Source organism: Pteropus medius, unplaced genomic scaffold, assembly GCF_902729225.1.
Source record: "Pteropus medius unplaced genomic scaffold, Ma_sr-lr_union100, whole genome shotgun sequence".
NCBI lineage: Eukaryota > Metazoa > Chordata > Mammalia > Chiroptera > Pteropodidae > Pteropus > Pteropus medius.
In genome coordinates this window covers 3,515,374-3,536,944 of record NW_024340701.1, presented here as the reverse complement: position 1 = coordinate 3,536,944, position 21,571 = coordinate 3,515,374, and the positions used below count along the sequence as shown (strand labels likewise).

The 21,571-nt window shown below is 48.1% G+C and overlaps 1 protein-coding gene and 1 pseudogene across 1 annotated transcript in view; both read left to right on the top strand.

Annotated features, from left to right (window-relative positions):
• TRABD2B (TraB domain containing 2B) overlaps positions 1 to 21,571 on the top strand; it is a 203,771-nt gene that overhangs the window by 43,839 nt on the left and 138,361 nt on the right. The window lies entirely within an intron of this gene.
• Positions 12,145 to 12,260, top strand: LOC120581275 (uncharacterized; annotated as a pseudogene).

Genomic DNA, 21,571 nt, shown 5'->3' with positions numbered 1-21,571 from the left:
TGTGTGTTAATACATCTTATATACAAGTGGGAAAGAGAGAGATGGTGAAAACTTCTACATTGTATTATTTTTTTCCTGAGACACAGGACACAAATTTTCATGCCTCATAGGGTGGCACCACACCAGACTGGAGTCAGGAGACCTAAGTGCTAGCCTGGGAGGCTCTGCCAATCGCTTGTTATGTGACCCTGTCTTCCTTTGGGCCTCAGTTTCAACAAACACAGAGAATCAGACTCCGATACTAAGGTTGTGCAATAAGGTCTAGAACCAGTAAAAAGAATTTGGATATATCTTTTGTTCGAGATTATCTATACTTTTTCCTCTCCCCACCTTTCTTTATGAAGGCTGAGTGTTCACGATCTTGACTTATAATAACAGAAAGTAGATGCTCATTAAACACTTTATAACTTGATATTAATTACATTTTACAGTTTACCAGTGGGGGAACACAGGTATCTTGCACACGTATTTGAAATTGCTTGCCAAAAGTGGGGGAAGAAAACTAACATTTATTAAATGTGGTCATATGTCAGTGTCCTAATGTAGAGATTTTGTATCCATGTCCTCACTGAACCTTCAGAACCCCATTTTAGGGCAGCCAGTACTAGCCTTGTGTTTTTGACGGGAAAACCAAGACTCAGAGAGAGGAAGAAACTTTCCTAAAGACTCAGAACCACCAAATGATTGGGTTTTGAACGCACGGCCCCCTGGCTCCAGAGCCTCTGCTCTTCTTTTGAGGTCAAATGCTTTTGCATTCAGGCTTTCAAAAAGGAAAACAAAAACCCAATTAAAAAAAACCCTCTAAACTGTTTAGAAATGACCAGTCAGTGAATGCTTGGGCATAGAAAGTAAGGAGTATGTGCTCACAAGTAGCCAGGCTAGTTTAAATCCCAGCTCTGCCCCCTACTAGCCTTGCAGTCTTGGGCAAGTTCCTCAACCTCCTCTACTTCTATTTCTTCCTCTATAAAATGGGTATAATAACAGTAACTATCTTCTAGGTTTTTATAGCATCAAGTAAGTTAATAGGGATAGGGAGCTTAAAGAAGCGCCTGTCTAGCGCCTAGTAAATATGCAATAAGTGTTAGGAATTATTATCCTCAACATTATTATTGTTGTCATAGTCATTGTTACTTTGATCCAAGCCTGGAATCTGGTAGATTTCTGCTGGCTCTTCTATTGTGGAGGGCACTCGGTGGGTGGCAACAGATGTCCTTCTGGAGAGTGTCATTGAAGCTGTTAGGCTGCAGTCCAGCCCATTTATTCATGGAGAGGAAGGACACAGTGCCTGATATGATAGCTTCTTGGAGTATTGCTTGCCAGTTTCTGGAGCAGGACCCTGAAAATGGAGACACTGCCTCCTCCTGTTCGAGGCCCTTCGCCCCTCCCCATCGGCTCTCAGCTCTGGCCCTGCTGTCTTAAGGGCTTAAGTACTCTGGGCTGATGAGCCCAGAAACTGCTCTGCTTATTCTCTAGGAGAGCAAGAGGCTTGTGCTCTCCTGGAGGTGGAGAACGTGACAACATGAATGGCATACCAGGAGCTCCTGGCATCCCCGATGAGTCAGGGGATTGAGAACAAAAGGGGCTAGAAGAAGTCATTTCTGAGCAGTTCTCCAACACCAGGCGGAAAAAAATCTGACTGCATCACTCTCCTCCCATGACAGTGTTTATTCACTCATTGGACAAACATTTTCTGAGTTCTCTGTGTTGCAAAACAAAGTTAGTAAGTGTTAATGCGACAATGGTATGCTATTGACTAACATTTATTGAACACATCAAATTCCAGGCATTGTTCTAAGAACTTCACAACTGTGGATTCATTTAATCCTCACGTTAAAACCCAGCAGGCAGGTTCTATGATTGTCTCTATTTTGTAGATGAGGAAACAGAGACATGGAGAGGTGAGTGACTTGCCCAGAGTCACACAGCTGGTGCAGGCAGAAGAGGGACTCAAATCCAAGTAGCTGGGCTGCAGAGCTGCCACAGCTCAGCCACTCAAGAGATGAAGGCAGGTCACGCAGTTCATTAGCACCTTCTCATGCCTTCTTTCAGTCTCATGACAGCCCTGAGAGGTAGGCAAGAATTATTAGCCTGGTTTCTAAATGAGTGGCCAAACTTTGAACCTGACATGGCCAGGTTCACACAGCTAGTCAGTGACCAGGTTAAGAGCCAGGAACTCAGAGTTCCTGGCTCTTAATGTAGTAATTTAGCTTTTTTTTTGCACTGGGCTGCACACGCATGCGTGTGTGTGTTACCTGTGTTTATGTATGTGCACAGATATCTGCATGTGTGTAAATGTGTGTTTGTGCTTACAGACACATATTTCTATGTGCACGTGTGTGTGTAAGTGTGCATGCATGCGTGTATGTGTGTTTGGAGGAGGTCATGTGGGCTGGGGAGGGTGCTGAGACACAATGTGGCTGGCGGAAGCTCTGAGGGATTCTAACCTGAAGACCTAGGTGTGCATTTTGGCTCTACCATCGAGGTCCTGGGACCTTGGTTAAGTCCCTTCCCCTTTCTGCGTTAGGATGAGGGATGAGCAAGGAGAGTCTCAGAGGTCCTGTTCTTCTGTGTCATTCTCTGTGGCTGAGGGGCCACAATGAGCAGAGAGGAGGTACACTGAGAACAAGATGTTTGGGACCAAGAGAGACAGCCAGGAGTGGGTAAGTGTGGGCAGGGAGTGTCATTCATATGCCCCGATTGCTCTTCTGGGCAGGCGTCCAGGAATAGCTGTGGTGAGAATTACATTTTTAAAGTGGGTCTAAATGTTTTTCACTGCTGGAAAATATGCCATTATGGGCATTTTCCCCCTCCAAATTCCCGGACCACCATGGCCCCCCAGGCTCCCGCCCACACTGCTCACTTTATTTTCTCTCTGACTGAAGCCTGTCTATCTTTATTCCCACATGCCACCTCTGTCCCTTGTTGGCACACAGAAGAGCAAGCTTGGGTCTTGTTGCTGTCTGTGTTTGTGTGTTAGGAACATGTGACTGGGGAGATGTGACTGGGTTCACGGCTGGGCGGCAAGGTCCTACCCAGGAAGCCAGCCTGGCAGATGAGGACAGAGAACAAAAGCAGGGCGTAGGAGGCTTCCGGGACTGGCACCGCTGCTCTTCGGTTCACTAGAGGGAACATGTAGTAATCATCACTCTGGGAGACAGCGGTGACACAGCAGTTGGCATGTGGCCTCAGTATGAGATAGACACGGTCAGCTCCAGCTCAGTCCTTTCCAAGGTGTGCAAACCTGGGCAGGCTCCTCTATCTCTCTGTGCCTCTTGGGAAATGAGATAATAAATGAGATGATAAAAGTAATGAGAATAAGTATGAGAATAGTAATGAGATAATAAATTAGGTAATAATAGTCCCTATCCATAGTAACCGTCGGCGTATTCCATCATCTTTTTTATTGTTTTTGAGATGCTCACGGTCTGATGATGCTCACAGACTACTCATGAAACAAGGAGAGTGGAATCCTGTTGCACTAGAGCCCTACAGCGTGCTAGGTGCTAGCAAGTACCTGGGAGCCAGGAAAGATTTTCCAAAGTTGCTCCTTGAAGAGTCAGACTTTGACAGGACAGACGAAAGGTCTAAGGGCATTGTAAACAGAGGAGCAGAGAGTGTACGCAGAGCCACCCTGGGGAAAGTGCGCAGTGCTTGGGGCCAGGGAGAAGCCCGATGCTGCTGGGATAAATAGGGCATCAAGGATGCTGTGAGACAACTGTTTGGAAAATAGGTTGGGGCCAGTTGTGATGGGCCTTCTATGACATAGTGTTTCCCAGAGCATTGAAGCTTTGCAAGGTTTTTAACTGTGCTTAGATCTCAGAAGGACCGCTCTGGGTGCAGTATGGATGAGAGGAGCCTGGAGGTGGGCAAACCAGGGAGGAGACAGTGGAATGGTCCAAAAGAGGGGTCCCGATGGCCTTGGCTCAGGCTTCCCCTGATGCATAGGAAGCTCTGCGTAGATGTTTGAATGAATGACTGGTAAAGTTACTCTGTGACTTTAAGTAAGTCATCTGTCCTCTGGGAGCTTCAGTTTTTCCGTCTGTAACAATGACACTGAAATAGCCTCGTGATTAATATCAGAGTTAGATGCCCCCGGCCTGGCTTCTCACTAGTTAGGTGACTTTGGGTGAGTTAACCTATCAAAGTCACTGCTATTTTTTATCTACAAAAGGAGTTAACAGTAGTACCTGCTTCAAAGGGTTGTTGAGAGGCTTAAAAGAGAGATCCAGGAAGAACACACAGCATAGCAGCTGGCAGAGAGCAAACCTACATAACCATTATCTCTCACCATTGTCATTTGTTGCTATCTTATCTTTTATTATTATTACTATCACTTACAATCTTTTCTTACCATTCCATGATAACAAAATGTCTAAACAGGTAAATCACGGTATCTCTCCTTTCATCCTGTCCACTGTGCTCTAGGCTGCTCATTATCATATTGTCTTTTATTGGACTTGGACTCGCAAAACTTTTAAAACTCTCTGCCTGCTCTTTCAGTCCCATCTTTCCACACCAAACCTTGTCCAAAGTGGAACTGAGTAATTAACAGTGATTACAGAATCCTGGTGGCCTTTAGGAAGTCAAGGCCCTCACAGTGTGATCTCAGGGGCCTTGGTCTTTGTTCTCCTCAGCGCTGTTACCCCAGGCCCCGGGACTGGAAAGTTCTTCCCTGCCTTTGGATCGTTCCCTAAGTTGCTCCTTCCTCCTGACCCCAAGTCTGTCTGCCTATCTTCCTCCCTCTCTCTCTCTCTTACATGTACATACAGAGGCACAAATGCACAGTTATTTTTTTTATGGGATTCCAAACCCGTCAAGGTCAACCTCTTCTTCCAAGAAGGCTTCTCAGATATCTGCTTCCAGAAAGGGTGGATCTTGCCCCTGGCCCTCTCACAGAGCACCATTTTTCTGTTGAAAGTACTCTGTGGAGTAGCTAGGGCCTTCTCTCTGGCTGTGTGTATCACCTCTACCCCACACACCTCCAGTGCTGTGTGCTTCGTGCTTGAGTTGAATTGAATCCAGCCCAACTCCATCATTTTACAGATAGGGGCACAGGATTCCACTGGGGGGTGGGGGGAGGAAAAGATGAGCGATCCCTCTGCTCTCTTCCCCAACCCCAGTACTCTGGGATATCTCAGTTGTTAGTAAGTTAATGTCACAGAAAACACATTATTTCTCAGCTAAGTTCACAGAAAACAACCATTTCTCAAGGCAGGAGAGAAAAACTTCTTTTCCCAGTGGTTCTAGAAAGAAGGCAGACTAAAACATGTGTGTTCGTGTACTCCTCCCCCACCCTGCCATTTATGTTTAGCCCAGGACTTGAGATGGAAGGGACTATGGTTTTCAGATAAACAGGTGGGAAAGCGGAAAGGTTAGTGGAAGGCCATAATTCCGAAGGGACTGAGCTGGAACTAGAATGGTCCAAAGGTTTGGTGACTCTTTAGTCCTGAGTTCTCTCTCTCTTGTTTCCTCTGCTCTCTCTTCCACCTGCCCTGCCCTCTCTACACCTGTAGCCTGAACCCCATTCACGTGCCTAACACCCCAAAAAGAGAAAGGTCCTGTGAATGGATTATACATCCCTCTCTGTTTGGCTTCTATTCTCTTCCAGGCCCAAGTTCCCTTGGTCTCACCTAATTTCCCTCAAGTCTTGCTCTGTGGGCCTGTGCCCGAGGTTTGGTGGCTGAGATATGTAATTTAGGCCATGTTTGCGGCTGGCAAAATATATAATGAGTAGTGGAGCTGGAGAATGATGATGTTTTTAGAGACCGCTGTGGCAATGGGATGGAATCTGGGGGGAGGGAGTTCCCGTTTCCTCTTGGAACAAGGAAGTCATGACATATGTGTGCCTCCCTTACCCCAACCCTTCACCGGGTCTGGGGCCTTTGCTTCCTCTCCCTGGTATCTGGGTTTGGGAGTTGCCCTCTGTTGCCAGCTGCAGGTGGTAAGAGCCTAGCTGAAGGACAGTTGGCACCAGCAGGGCAGGAGGTAGAAAGATCAACCTTGAGAGAAAATATCTGTGTGTGAACACTGGGTGGCCCAGTCTCCATGACCGCTGCTTCCTTATTGGGCGGGGAACTCTGAGCTCCCACTTGTCAAAGGAAGCTTGTTTTTAAAAATCCTGTCCTTGTTAGAAATATAAAAGTGCTGGGGCCTGCCTCTAACACTCCGAGTCACCCTAGAAAAATCCTTTCCCTCTTCTGGACCTCAGTTTCCTCATCTCTAACGATGATGATGATGGTGATGGCAATGATGGTGATATGGTGGTGATTATCCTTATTTATTCATCAGTATATTGTAAATATGAGTAGGTTTCCATCTACTTATTCCTTAGAGCCTTCCGACATAATAGGTACTATTATCATCCCCATTCTACGGATGAGAAAACTGAGGCATTGAGTCATTAACTAGTGAGACGATACAGCTAAAATATAATGGCAATCTAATTTTTTAAATTTCTTATCCTTTTCCATGCCTTTTCTTTGTCCGTGTGGTGCCCCTTTGTAACTAGAGATGCCCTTCATACAAGTTCTACTCATTCTTTAAGACGGCTCTTCCACGAGCTCCCCTGACTTCTCCAGGCCTGGCAGAGCTTCTCGTCGGCATCTGGGTCCCCACATTGTCTGTCTATCCTTTGCCTCCATACATGCCGGGTCCTCTGTCCTCCTTTCTTATGGGCTCATAGCTAGGAGGGGGCAGGGTTTTGCCCATCTCTCTCTCTCTTTCTCTCTGCCTTAGCATCAGGCTGGTGTTAGAATAGACTGTCGTTTGATCCACACTCTTCATGAGTGTGTGAATGAAGAAGCATCCAGTTCAGGATCTGAGCCCCAGGTCAGCCAGTCTCCTCTCTGATCCTTGCTCTGCAGAGCATCATGCTCTCTGCATTCAGCCAGATCTGTCCTTAAGAATGGCTCTCTCCTCCTTGACCCCATCTAAGACAGGGAGAAACCTCACAGTTCCTGATTCCCTCCTGGGTGCTAGGTGTCGTCCTGGGTGCTTTCCCATATGTTCTCCTGTTTACTACTCCTAACGACCCTTTAAGGCAGCAGCTCTAGCCCCATTTTTGCATTTGAGGCTCAGAGAAGGGAAGTAATTTGTCTGAGGTGGCATAGCTTGTACGTAGCAAAGAGGATTTGAGCATGGATCTGCCTGCATGTAAAATCAACATTCTTTTCTTTTGTGGCCTTACTTCTCAAACTGAAAATTCCAACACATGGTAGGACCTTCGGGCTGCCTCTTCTGGTCTCTCAGTTTAGAGACCTAAATATTGGGATTTCTAGGCCATTCCAGTGATGTAAGCGACTAATGGGATATAATATCTGAAATTAGGACTAACCCAGAAAACTCAGGTCTTTCAGTCCCTCTTGAGATGTGGCATTTGTCTGTGCAATCACGTCTTGCTTGCTCATTAAGCATTTGTCCACTGCTTTTTTGAGGCTGCTTAAATACCCTGACAGTAATAAGGGACTACCCTAATTTTATTGCCTACTTTGTGCAGCGGGACTTTTTTTAGAAGTTAATTTCACCTGAGAAGTTCACTCAGCGGTCAGTTCTTGAGCACTCCTCTGTGTGGGGTCGGACTTGCTTCAGCCCCAGAAGCTCTCTCTATTCCAGCAAAGTGAGAGATGAAACCACTCATTGCAGTGAGGCGATGACAGGTGTAAACACACATGCTGTGAGGTTAACGTTTTGAGTTACAATCTTCTGAATTCAAATCCAGTTCCGTTATTTGACAGCTGTTTGATCTTAGGCAACTCGCTTCACCTCTCTGAGCTTTTGTTCACTCATCTGTAAAATGTGAATAAAGATAGTGCCTCCCTGACAGGGATGGGATGAGGATTAAATGAGATAAAGTGCATCCTGCACTCAGCACGGTGCCCGGCGAAGAGGAGAGCCTCAATAAATAGCAGGTGTTCTTATTATTATTGTATGCTGTGCTGGTGGAGGTTTACAGGGAGCAAAACCTGACTACCTGTAGAAGGGATGGGTGTCTGAGGAGCCCCTCTGCGGGAGATGACATCAAAGCTATCTTTTACCTAAAGGATGAGTGGGAGTTTACCAAGTGGATAAGGAGAAGGGTGTTGGCAGGGTTGGGCTGTGTTGTCCTTTCCACGATGAGCTGTATCGTCCGCTGCTTCTGACTCAGACTCTGCCTTCTATTTTGGGAGGAGAGGAGCAGGCTCACTCAAGTGCCACCTCGAAGGTTCTTTGGGATGCAGGAGATGCCTCACTGGGACACTTATTGGAATTCCAGGCCACCAGATTCCTCCTCTTGCAACCTTACCCTGAGTCCTCTGTCAGGCCCTGAACTCCCCCAACCCCACCCACTTTGAAAATGTGGCCGATGACGAAAAGGAGACATGGGTCCCGTTTGTGTCTCCATCAACTTTGGAAGCAGATCATGGGAATTTTCTGAATCTGGGCCCCCAGCCAGAAGGCATTTATAATCAGACATGGAGCAATCATTAGAGCAGAAACAATAAATTACAACAGCACCGAGAGAACTCCCCAAAGCTGCTCACACGAGCGGGAATCCAAGGAGAAGAATGCTAGCAGGCTTGGGGCCCTTCTGCCCCTCCCACATGCAGCCAGGGGCCCTCATGCCCTAACACACTCAGGCTGTGTCCCCAGACGTCTGCAAGCCGGTTGTAGCGTGCTGCCTGACCCATGTGTGCCCTAGGGATTGTGGGAGGTGGGCGTCGGAGTGGGGCAGCGTCTTCCACTAAAGCACCTTCAGGGCCAGACCCTGGAGATGTGTAGGCCCAGTCTAGCATGGCAGGAAGAACCAGAGACTTGGGGATCGGAAGATCTACTTGGCAGGAGTCAAGCTGAAGGACCGTGGCAACTCACCACCTCTCTCCAAGACTCAGTTTCCTTGTCCGTGAAATGGAAATAATACTATTTCTGTCTCACAAGATCGTTGTGAAGATTAACGTATTAAACAGAGTCAAAGCTTGGCACATACTAAGTGCTTCCTAACGTCAGTCCTCCCCCTACCCCTTCTACCCTCTGCCTATGCTATCCAGTAGAGCAGTCATTAGCCATCTGTGACTATTTAAATTTAATTTAAATTCAAATTAAAACTATAGTTTCTCGGTCGCACCAGCACATTTCAAGTGTTTCATAAGCAGACATTTTAATACAGCGAGTGGTCACTGTATTGGCCAGCACAGGCACAGAGCATTACCATTATTGCAGAAAGTTCTACTGGACGGTGCTGCCCTCCTGATTCATCTGCTACCTGGGAGAAGTTTGGTCCAGTAGACACTCACTAGGCCTTGGGGTTACAAAGATGATTGAAACTCTGTTCTGTCCCCCAAGAGCACAGAGTCTACCAGCCAGGATGAGCAAACAGTCTGAAAAAGGCTAAGATGCTAAGCCCAGAGGTAGGGCACCTAACAGGCCTAGAGAGAGTTGGAGAAGGTTCCCCGGAGCAAGAATGCCTGAGCTAATGTGTAAAGGATGTAAAGTGGAGAATGACATTCTGGGTAGAGACACAGAGGGGATGGCATTTCTAAAGATATAAAGCAGAAAACCCAGAGCGTGTGTCTGTGTATATGAGACCTCCAATGGGTAATTACTACCAAAGCATGAAGTGAGAGGTGGGGAATGAGAGACGGAACAGGGACCACGTCAGGGAGGGCCCTCTATGCCCAGGAGGGCTTGACACTCCCGGTCTGCTAAATACCCTGTCCCTCCCTCTACATCCCCACCCCTTGCTGACACTGAACCACAAATCTCAGACCCAAAGAGGTCTGTTGCATGACCCAGGCCTGAACTGCTAGAGCCATTGTCCTCTGAGCTAGTCACTTGACAGCCGATAGCCGTGTAATCATCCCAGCAGCCCAGGGAGGTAGGGATAATTAATCCCCAGGTGAAGATCAGGAAACAGTGACTTGCCCAGAGTCAGTCAGCCATTCAGTGGTGGGGCTAGGACTGGCCACCTGTGGTCTCTCCTCTGAGCATCAGAGGCTCTGCTGTGTTATGGCTTTTACAGTGGATAAACTGCACCTACCTGGTATATTGGTTCCTTGTTCACAAATTCGTCCCCCTACCATGTGCATTTTTGCTCCTGTGCTCACCCCTTCTCCTCTCTGCATTGATTTCCCTTCTCTACTGACCGTTCGGCTTGCACACATGCTGCAGCATCTGATCTAGAAGCACTTCCCTTGACTCAACATTTCCCTGTCCCATTTCTCAGCTTCCCCTTATAGCTAAGCTCCTCCAGTAACTTGTTTGTCCTCACTGTCCCTTTCCTTGCTTCCCATTCTCTTCCCAACCTAATCATATCACTAGTTTATCCTCACTGCTGTTCTGACACTGCTTTTATTAAAGTCATTACATTGGATTTTTGCCAAATCGAATCATCCATCATTTTAGTCTTCTCCTTGATGGACCTCCTTTGTCTACATTCCAGGCAATCCCATCCAACTCCATGGTCTCGAACACCATGTTTTCACTCTGCTTACACCATCCATTTATATCATGAACACTTGTAGAAGTCGGAATTGGGGCCAGAATTTGTAAGGGCTCAGTAATTATGAGCTAGCTAGCAACATGCTGGTGACTCCTAAATTTATATCTCTAGCCCTGAGCTCTAGATTAGTGTCTCCAATTATTTACTCAGCAACTCTTCTTGGATCTCTATCAGGAATCTTAGAACTCTTCCTGTCAAGTATCCCTCTCGTACCTCCTAACCCTGTTGGAGAATGGCTCAATCTTGGTGAATGGCTCAAGCGAAAAACCCAGGAGCCATCTTTGATTCCTCTTTTTCCCTCTCCATGTCCAGATCTAAGCCATCAGAAAGTCCTGGTTGTGCCATTTCACTCCAAATTCTGAATCCTGCCTCTTGCCACCTTCCTCATTGCCACCATCCTCGTCCAAGCCACCTGCATGAGTTGCAGTAGCCTCCCAGTGGGGGTACTTGCTTCAGGTTCCCCCACAGTTTCCCCTCTGGCAGAAGCCGGGAGAAACTTATTTGCTCAGATCACGTTGCTCCCCTGCTTAAGCATGCCATGCCTTCTTCCTTTCACACTAGAAGAAAGTGCAAAGCCTTCTCCTAGTCTCCAGGCCTTTTTGTGATCTAACCCTGCAGATCTCCTTCCCAATCTAGGCTTCTTACTCTTACTGCCAGCCCCCATCTCCGCACATGGAATGCTGTTCCCCTGGATCATTCCATGGCTGGCTCCCTTTCTTTGTTAAGGCCTTGAATGAAATATCACATTCCCAGAGAGGCACATTCTCAGAAAGTAACACCCCTGTCACTGTATATCCTTTTACTCTGCTTTATTTTTCCTTACAGTATACTTGTCAGCACTTGACCTTTGAGTTATCTATCGCTGTGTAACAAACTGTCCCAGACTTAGTAGCTTAACAGTCCTTTTATTATGCTCATGACCTGTGGGTCAGGGATTTGGGCTGAGAGCAGCTGGGCTACTCTACTGCCCTAGCATCCTGTGAGATTACTCAGGGTATTCAGCTGATGGCGGGGCTGGTGTGGAGAGTTCAGGAAGGCTCCCCTCCAGAAGGCAGGTGCAGCGGAAGACCGGGCTCCGCTGGGATGCTCGCCCGCTCTGTGTAGTCTCAGGAGCTCTCCACGTGGTGTCTCCAGAAGCATAGTTGCCTTCTCATGTGATGGCTCAGCACTCCAACAGTGGGTATTTCTAGAGACTGGAAGTAGAAACTGCCAATGTCCTTGAGTCCTGGGCCAGAAAATTGGCACAGTATCACTTCCATCTTATGTCTTAGTTAAACTCATCACAGAACCCTCCAGAATTCAAGCAGAAGGGGCACAAACCTCACCTCTCAATGACAGGAATGTCTTCGTAGGAAGCTTCAGTTTGCTGTATTGATGTTCTAGCCTGTATTCACCCATTTAGTTGTATATGTCCTGTGTCCTTCACCAGAATGCAGGCTCTGTGAGCACTGAGACCTTTTTTCTTATCCCTAGCACCTGAAACAATGCCTCATAGGTACATAAGAGGGATGAGAATGATTGATGAATGAATGAATGGTTATGTGTAGAACAAGCCACTTATAATGTGCAGGTTTTGTTCCTTATTTGAAAACATAGAGGACATGGTTCCATAGTGTAGCTTTACGCGAAGAAGGTCCTGGGTTCGTGCCCCAGTGGAGCCACGGTTCATGGTCTAAGGCCATGCCACCCTGAACAAGCCCGATGTCTGATCTCAGAAGCTAAGCAGGGTTAGGCCTGGTTAGTACTTGGATGGGAGACCACCTAAGAAGACCAGGTGCTGTAGGCATAAATAATAATAAAAAAAAGAAAACAGGGAGATGGTCATTCCACCCTTGCCTTCTTGTTGCGGAGTTCTTGAGTGTTCAGAGTGGGAGGAACTTGAGGGAGCCTCTAGCTCAGCCCCTGAAGATATGGCCTGACCTTTGTCTTCCCTCTACTAGCAGCCACACCTTGTGTTTTCTCCTCCGAGACAGGTAAGCTGAGAAGGCCCTGGGGTGTGGTCTTTGGGATTACCTGAACCAACAAATGTAAAATCGGGTCCCAGCTCTGCTCACAACCTGCTATGGGACCCTGGGCTGTCCGTCCCTTTCCCACTCTGGGCCTCAGATTTCCTACCTGTAAAGTGAGGAGCTTGGCCCTAGGCCACATTCTAGCCAGGAGGCCTGCTAGGAGGGAGAGAGGAGGGCAGGACAAAGCAGGCCTGGTTAACAGCCTCTGACTGTGACTCCCTTTCTTCCCAACCTGTCAAACTGCCTGTGGCCTTGTTCTATCTCCAGATGTGGACTGGGAAGTTGCCAGAGTCAACCAGGAGTTCAGCACTGATCCAAAGGGATCAAGGTGAAGATACCCAGAGAAATCCCCCTACCCCTCAAGAAAGAGCCATGCACTTTGCTCCTGCCTGCCCTAATCTCTGGGGCTCAAACTTTGTCAGAGCCAACACTTCCCTCATAAATCACCTGGCCTCCTGGTCTTTCTCTTCTTTAGCATCTTGTCAGACACCGAAAATCATTCAAGAAATCAAACCCTAAATCTCTGCTGACTGTGGCTCAGGATTCGCCCTCTGGGAGGGAGGAAGGGAAGATCACAGTGTGATTTCCAGAGAACTGGGAAGGTATGCAGTTCAACTATCCTCTACACCTGAGCACCTACCTGGCTGGGTGCTGGGGAATTGGAGATGAGGGAGAGTTGGTCCTGCTGAGCATTGCGGCATAACAGAGTCAGTGACCATGTGGAGGGATTGAGGTGGGGGAAGTGGGGAGAGCGAGGTCCACACTACAACCAGCTGTTTTCATACTGGGGCGGGACGGCATCCTGGGAGAGGGATTTTGACTCGGGGAAGCCTAAGGACAAGACAAGTGAAAAGCAGCAGGAAGAGTATTCAAGTAGAGGGAACAGCAAAAGCCCAGAGGCCACAGAGGAGTGCCAGAGAAGACGCCCTGGAAAAGAAGGTACCATCCGCTCCGAGTCTGAAAGGAAGGCCAGGGGAGAGGGCATTCCAGCCAGAAGGGTTAAAGTGGACAAGGGCACACGTGTGTGAAATGCCACCAGTGTTTGTGTATGTGTGAGAGAGAGTGGGGAAGGAGTGGGGGAGGGACAAGCAATTTAGGGTTGGCAAACCAGTGGTGAAGGCAGCCTGACAGGAAGTGGCAGTGTGGAGAGAAAGGCCTCACGGAGGGCCTGGGTTATTTTGCTTGAGGAGTTTGGGCTTAAGCAACTAAAAGTTTGTTGGGAGCTACAGACAGATAAGTGCTTCAACTGGCCCTCTTGCTGGAGATGAGCTGGACAGAGAGAGACTGAGGTGAGGAGACAGGTGAGGACATTATGGGAGTTGTCCAGACTGGATCCAGGCCCAGCCGCTCACAATGTCCTCAGTGCTGCCACTAGAGCGTCATTCCAATGACACAGCCCCGTCCAACCAACTAGTATGAGCACCCCTCCGTGTCAGGCTCCATGCTGGGTCCTGACATACAGAGGTGAAGACTGTCTCTCAAGGAGTGCTGTCCAGTGGTTCAAGGAGCAGCTTTATGGAGCAGAAAGCGGGCGTGCTGGGTGCCCTGACACTGGTGCCTTCAGTGGGATTTGAGAGGACAGGAGGGAGACCAAACTTCCATGACCATTCAGCAGGCGTTGGTTTGGTGTCTGCTGTGTACTGGGCTCTGGGAATAAAATGGTGAGCAAGCCAGAGACGGTCCTGGCTCTGGAGTTTACAGTGTGGGGGGACTGGTAAACACCCAGACAAGGACGGCACTCTTCAGGAAAGGGTGTGATGAGGAGGCAGTGCAGAGTGGGGCTTGGAAATAAGCTGGGGATTCAGGGAAATGAGGGGACCGTGATGAAGTGAGGGAGGCACTTACGATTCAAAATTTAAGGAGATTCATTCTCTCAGGATGTGCAAGTGTGGGGTCAGCACCTGAAAGCCAGGGCCTCCACGAACTTTGTGCTCCAGGGGCCTCACTTGCCTGGTTCTACACGAAAGATTTATGTCTAAACTAACACATAGACTGAGACAGAAAGATTGAGTAGGAATTAGATGAAAGGGGGGGTTTGTGGGAAGAGAGTTCCCGGCAAAAAGAACAGCATGTGCAAAGATGCCTGTGCTCAGGGACCTGCAAGTCATCTGGTCTAGCCAAAAGGGTCCCACTGTGAGGCTGAGAGAGGGACAGAGCCTGTGAGTTACGTTAAAGCAGTTAGGGTTTTGCTGGGGAGATCATTTCCCAGGGGGATCAGTGTGGACTTCCTGGAGCAGAGAGTGTTTGGGTTCGACCCTGAAGGGTGCATGGAAGTTGGGGAAGTGAGAGTGCCCAGGGACCCTTCAGTCACACGCTCATCAAATTAGCTGAGCGTGTGCCGTGTGCTGGGCATTTGCTAATAACGAGGTACCTACCTGTTGGCAGACTGGCTGTTTGCTAGAGGATTCAGTTGGGAACCTTTCAGAATTTAAAGGACAAGGCGATCTAAACTTTAAAAGCCTTGCTACCTCCACCCCTCGCTTATTCTTTCCCTTGTTAGTTCAGCAACTGTGTCTGAGAAACAGTCTTTTCACAGACTCTTGGGACCAGTAATCACAGAGTGTAGATTTTAGAGGCAGTGGGTATAGGGAAGGCAAAATTTGTGAGCACCGGGCATAAGGCATACTCTGTGCAGAGAGCCTTAATATGTCATCTCATTTGAATCCTCCCCATAATAATAAAAGGTAGCTACTATTATACCCATTTTACAGATGAAAAAACAAGAGCTCAGAGAAATTAGCCAGCTTTTTCCCCAGGTCACAGAGCATATTAGGACAGAGGCAGGATTTGAACTGAGGCTGCTCTGCTTTCCAGGCTTATAATCCTTCCTCTGCACCACATTGCTGCTGGGGCCTGTTGACCACTTATTAACTCTGTGACCTCCTGCAAGTGACTTATTCCCACTGAGCCTCAGTTTCTTCACTGGTAGTGTGAAGGAGTCGAACTCGATGGACTAGAACAATGCTTCTCAAACTTTACTGTGCCTGCATCACCTGGGGTTCTTGTTAAAAGGCAGATTATGATTCAGAAGGTCCGAGGTAGGCCCGAGAGTCAGCCTTTCTGACAAGCTCACAGGCACTGCTGATGTTTCTGGTCCATGGGCCACCCTTTGAGTAGCAAGGGCTGGACTATCTCCAAAGGCCCACCTAGCCATAAAGACTGGCTCTTGCTGGAGAGAGGAGCAGAGACACTACTCAAACTAAGCTTATTCTGGCAATTCCTTTCCATTCCATTTAGCTTCTGGTTAGAGGTCAGGGCAAGGAGAATGTCTCCCCATTCTGGAAGAAGAACCAAAGGCTCAGAGAGGGCCTGGAGCCTGCCCAATCCTGGCGATGCCTGGCCAGTGTTCTCTGTACTCCCCGACTCTTGTTGGGAGGGGGGTGCTTTCTCTCTTTGGCAGCCTCTTCTGGGCCAGCATGTTCAATTGACACCTCCCATCATGGATGGCCCTGCATTTCTCCTAATGAGGGGGCCCCTCCTGATAAAAGAGCAGCATCCTTTGTGGCCACTGTGGTATTGGCCTGCCCCTCCCCTGCAGCCCATTTGGCCTAAAAGGGCATGACTCTGGGGGCGGGAGGGGGCCACTCAGGAGGAAGGAAACCTGTCTCCCCACACAGCAGTTCCACAGTGCTTGGTACCATCAAGATCACACTCTCTGGGATGGTTTTGGGCTTGTTCACTTGGAAGGGAGAAGATGCCGGAACAGTGGGTGTTTGTGGATGGATTTACGGGCCTCGTATTTACCCATATTGTCAAGGAAACGGGACTATAGGATTGAGTCACACAGAACAGGAAGGCTGCACCTGGCACCTCTGGTGGCCTGAGCCCACCCAGCCCTCAGGGACACCGTTTACATGCGCCAGGCCTCCACTAAAGGCCAACTCAGCCTTTGCCCTCACCTTAGCTCATGCTGGCCGCCCCCGCTTCCAAAAACACCCTCCTAGCTCCTTGCTGTTCTCAATCTCAGCCCTTCCAAGTCCTCCAAGGCCCTTTGAGGGGACTTCCCCCTACCTTCATCCTTCCATTCTGTGAACTCGGCCTGTGTCATACAATCCCCACCAGTGTGCCTTGTGCGTACCTGGGCTGCATGGACTTGTTTGTGGGTGGATCTTGGTTTCCATCCACTTCTCAAACCCAGAAACTAGGATTTGTATTGTATCTGCATCTCAGCCAAATCCACAGTCAGGACTCAGAAAAGGATGGGCTCTCTGAAGCATGGGGGGCTGGAAGAGGGAGGGACAGGCTGAGAGGTTAATACCAGCCTGTGATGCTGCATGCCCTAGGAAGTCACCTTGGCCTCCTTCCTTGATAAAAATGTTTGGCAGCTATGTCCACCCTCCACACTCTACCCTCCCATCCTCCCCAATCCCTCTGTACACATGGCCACTGGGTAGCAATGGCCGCACCTCTCAACTGGAAAGGGACCTGCTACCCAGCTCTTAACACAGCTGGCAGCCTCGTGGCAAGATCTGAGGTGATCAGGGCGGTATGCCAGGGGAGAGGTATAGAAGGACGGGCTGGCCTGTGGCTGCTGGGGCCAGCAGTCCTACACAGCAGGAGAGCCCTGACAGATCAAGTAGGTCAAAGCCAAACATCCATTACTGGGAGCCAGAGCTCTGTGTAGAAGCCTGTGCTCCTCTCCAGTGGCAGGAACACCTTTTCCTGACTCTAGCAGCCCCAAGACATCATGACATGGCCTGGGCAGAATTGCAGAGAGGGAGAGCAAATGTACTCTGGCATGTGCTGCTGTGTGGCATGAGATAAAAAGGCCCAGTGTCATCGGGCCTTTTTCCCATAACATGGTGAGTTGAAAGGTTAAGGACCTAGCTTCCTCTTTAGTCCCTCTTCTATGCACCATGGAGTCAGGGGGCATTTGCTCCTCTTCTCTATAAGAAAGGATTACAATACTTGTCTTATAACTAGATTCAAGATTAGACAAAATAATACTTGCTGACGGCTTAGCATGTGCTTGGCATGTAGTAAATGCTCAAAGAAATATTAATCCCATCTCTTGCATCCCAGAAAAGATCGTACTCCATCGAACAAACTGTATGGCTCTGAGATTTTCGGTGACCTCTGAGATAGAATCTAAACTAAACCAGGCCATGGGGCTCCAGCATCCTTTGCAGTATGTACAATGGAGATAATAATGGTAACTACTTCTCTAGGTTGTGCTCAGTGAGGATTAAATGACAGAGTTTATATAAACAGAACTTGGTACGTTATCAGCTCTCACTAAATGTTAGTTGATGCTGCCACTTATGGTATAGATATTTTTCTCATTAATTTGGAGATTGGTTCTTAAATCTCATGAAGTGAAATATTAACCAGAATTATTCTCAATATAAAACATAAAAATTCTTCTTTCAAACCCCTTTTCCTTCTCATTCTTTTATCAGTTTAATTTCCTGCTGCTTTTTCAATTCTTCTTCATTTAAAAAGGAAAAAAAAAAGTCTCTGTAAAGTGCTAATATGTCTTTAGAGTCTATTTTCAATACCGTCCTCATGAAATGTGTGAGGAGACCAGAGAATGGGTAGGAATGTTTTGAGGGAAAGTGACAAAGAACTGGAGGTGGGACTAATAAAAACTAGAATTATGAGACATTTCTATCCTATCTTATAATGTAAAGAAGCTGAAATTTCTGGACTGGGTTTCAAAAATGCTAGATCAGCTGGCTGGAAATATTAGGGGAATGATTCAGTTACTTTCTGGGCTGGATGACCTTTCAGGAATCAAAGCCAGTCTGGAGTCACACCCTGACACTTGACTCTGGCCCCAAATAGAACCTGAGCCCTCTCTCTGGTCACAGACAGAGACTTGCCCTTTTCACACCTGCAAGTTCTTAGTCACTAAAGGACTTAGTCACCATGACTCACAAAGGGTAGGATGGCTCCCTACACCCTGCCTACCACCGAGCAGTGGAGCACTGGTCCTCTGCCACGGCCCAAAAGAACTTTCTTTCATCAAAAGAAGGAGCCATGCAAGCAGAACAGTGGGAAGAGGTTTTGAGTTAATGCGTTCTATACTCAGTTTTTTCTGTTCCTCTTTCTGGCTAAGTGCAGGCCAAATTACCGCTTTGAAAATGTAGCAGCATCTGTCCAGCATCCCATCTCGGGTTCCAATAGCACCCACCCCAGCTGGGGGTCAAGCAGGAGAATATGGGAATTAGACGGAAGTTGGAAGGGCTGGGGAAATCTGTCCTGGTGGATGGGACCATCTTTTCTCATTCGACGCTACCCGGTCGCTGCTCCTCTTGCTCTCACAGAAAGCTGGCTGGGCTTGAGTTCCTTAGCAGATTGTGGTCCAGGGCAGGATTCCACATTCTGAATGGCCAGTGTCAGCTGGGGTGAAGAGCCTCTCAGCTCACAAAGCACTACTGTGTCATCTTCTACTTTGATCATGTGTCACAGTCATGGGGGAGCGAGTAGTCAGAGTGGGTATCACTGGAAGCCCCTTCACCTGTAGAAACCTAGACATGTCCTAGTCAAAAACCCAAATTCTGCCCCATATTAGCTGTGTAGTCATGAGCAGCTTACCTAGCCTCTCTGAATTACTGTCACCTGGGGATCACAGGACCTACTTTTCTAATCGAGGTACGGATTAAAGATATTGTTTGTATGGAATCTAGAATCTTAGTAAATGTCAGCTCTTTTAACTTTCTTTACAGTCATTTATTGAGCAACTACTATGTTAAAGGATGTGAGGTCCTTTACTAGATGCTGGGGATATAGAGCTCACAGGTAGGGTCCCAGTCACTGAGTCAAAATTTCTAGTACACTTCCTTACACACAATAGGTGCTTTGCAAATAAAAGGGCATGGGGCCAAAGAAGGTTTCGGAGACAGTTGACTCCACTGAGCTCTACACTATCAGCTTCTCGAAGCATCTTTGCAACATACCACAAAAACCCAATCAGTTTTAAAATGGAGCAGAAATACCGCTGCATAGGTAGGCAGGTGAGACAGAGCTCCCAGCACTGAGACGTCAGTTTTGGATGCCTGGAGGGAGACAGTGACTCGTTTCCTCCCTTGTGATGAGGGCTATGCGTGTCAGACTGGAGAGCCTGAGAAGGGCTTAGGAACCTTCTAACTCAGCCCACTAGCCCCACCACGGGCTTGCTTTTCCAGACTGCCTGCCCCGGCGTCAGAGGGAACTTGTGTATTTGCATCATCAGAGATCATCATCTGCAGCCCAGAAACACCTCCACTTGCGGAAATTCACAGGTCAGCCCAACCTAGCCATCGGACCACTCTGACCTGTCACACCTAGTGAATCTGAAGACGGTGAGACACCACCAAGGAAGAGTTTTCGCAAGCTCCAAGCGCAGGGGAAACGCTAAGGTCCAGTTTGACAAGCACTGAGTGAACGCGTGGCTAGCCAAGTGTGGTGCAGTGCGCCAAGGATGCAAACCTCAAAGACGTTGTTAGTACCTGTAATAAAATGAGCGGTGTCCGTGGTCAGGGCGGGCTCTGCAGAGCACTGTACTTGGAGTCTGAGAGAGCGGATCATCCTTCTGCATGAACCACTGACTCTGGGTAGGCTTGGGACAGTCTTTTCCCCTTGCTGGGCTATAATAAAATAAAAGAGATAGACTAGAGGACTAAGAGGTCCCCCAGATCTCCCACAGTGTCATTTATTCATTCATTCATTTGTTTGCTCATTCATTTCATTTCAAAGCACCTGTTACACACAGCCCTGTGCTCAGTACTGTAAAACGTAAGGTCCCTGTCCTCCAAGGAGTTATAGCTCAGGACAAGGACAGGTGCTGCCAGGGAACTCTGCGCAGGACACAGTGTGGCCGCCTCCCAGGGTAGGACTGCAGCCACAGGAGCCCTTGGAAGCCTTTGCTGTTTGGTTCACCGTAGATTTCTGGAGCTCCCTGTGGCAGAGAAATTTTTCCGTCTCCTGGATAGCTCGCTATGGGGAAGGTCAAGTGCACACCCTTCATCCACTCACCCAGGCAGCCAGCCACTCGCTCCTTCATTCACCCTTTAATTCTTTCATTCATCTATTTACTTCATTTTTCACTTGTTCATTTAATAACTTATTCACCCACTTATTCACTGGCCTACTTACTCACTTATTGACCCATTAACAAGCAAACACAGAGCACCAAGGCTGTACTAATAGAAAGTCTGATAATCAGATAGTGGGCTCTGAGGAGATGCCCCAGTGGAGGTGGTATTTAGAAGGGATTGCAAACGTGAACAGGAGCCCTCCAGAGAGAGAGGAGGATGGAATGTCCCTTAACTCCTAATGAGGTTCTCTGGGGCCACTTAGACTCGAGCTGCTTAAGCCCCTCTGCCCCTGTCAGCCTGGGCAGAAGGCACTCAAGCTCCTGGATCTGCTCACTTCCCGCCCTGACTCTATGGCTGTGGTCACTGGTTTTCCCCAGGCTGCGTGGGATTGATGGAAGCAGGGAGTCTGGTTGGGCGCGAAAAGCTTGATCTTCTCTCTTTCCAGCCCCATCTTGGCTTACAGCCGGTCTTCCAGATGATTATCTGGGGTGCATGCTTCCACGTGGCCTCCTCGACCACTTGCTTGTCGGCCTCAGAAGAAAGGAAGAAACGGGGAAAGGGAGGGAGGATTAATAAAGTCAACAAAAATGTCTTTATCCAGTAGGATAGACATAAGGCCCCTGTGTTTGGAATCAGACAGACCTGGATTCAAATTCTGCTCTACCACTTAACTAGGTAGGCGACCGTGTCCCTTTGGGCTTATCTACTTCTCTGTAAAGTGTAATAGTATCTAACTTGAAAGGTTGTTTGTATTATTTATATGCCCATTCTCACACACCAAAGGTTCTCAAAATAGGTGGCTAATGTTTTATTATGCATCCACTTGCTACACGATTGTTGAGCTCATCCTGTGTGTTTGACTGCCTAAAAGGTAGTGGGGATCCAGATAAATAAAGCATTCACAGCCTGGCCACAGAGATAGACAGGTAAACCTACCCTTTCCATGCAGTGTGATAGAGCCTGGGTCTGAGGTTCGCTTGGCACACCCTGAGAAGCTGCAGAAGGCTCTAGAGAGAAGGCGACATTCTAACTGGGCCTTGAAAGCTCAGTAAGTAGGTTTTTGTTTTTTT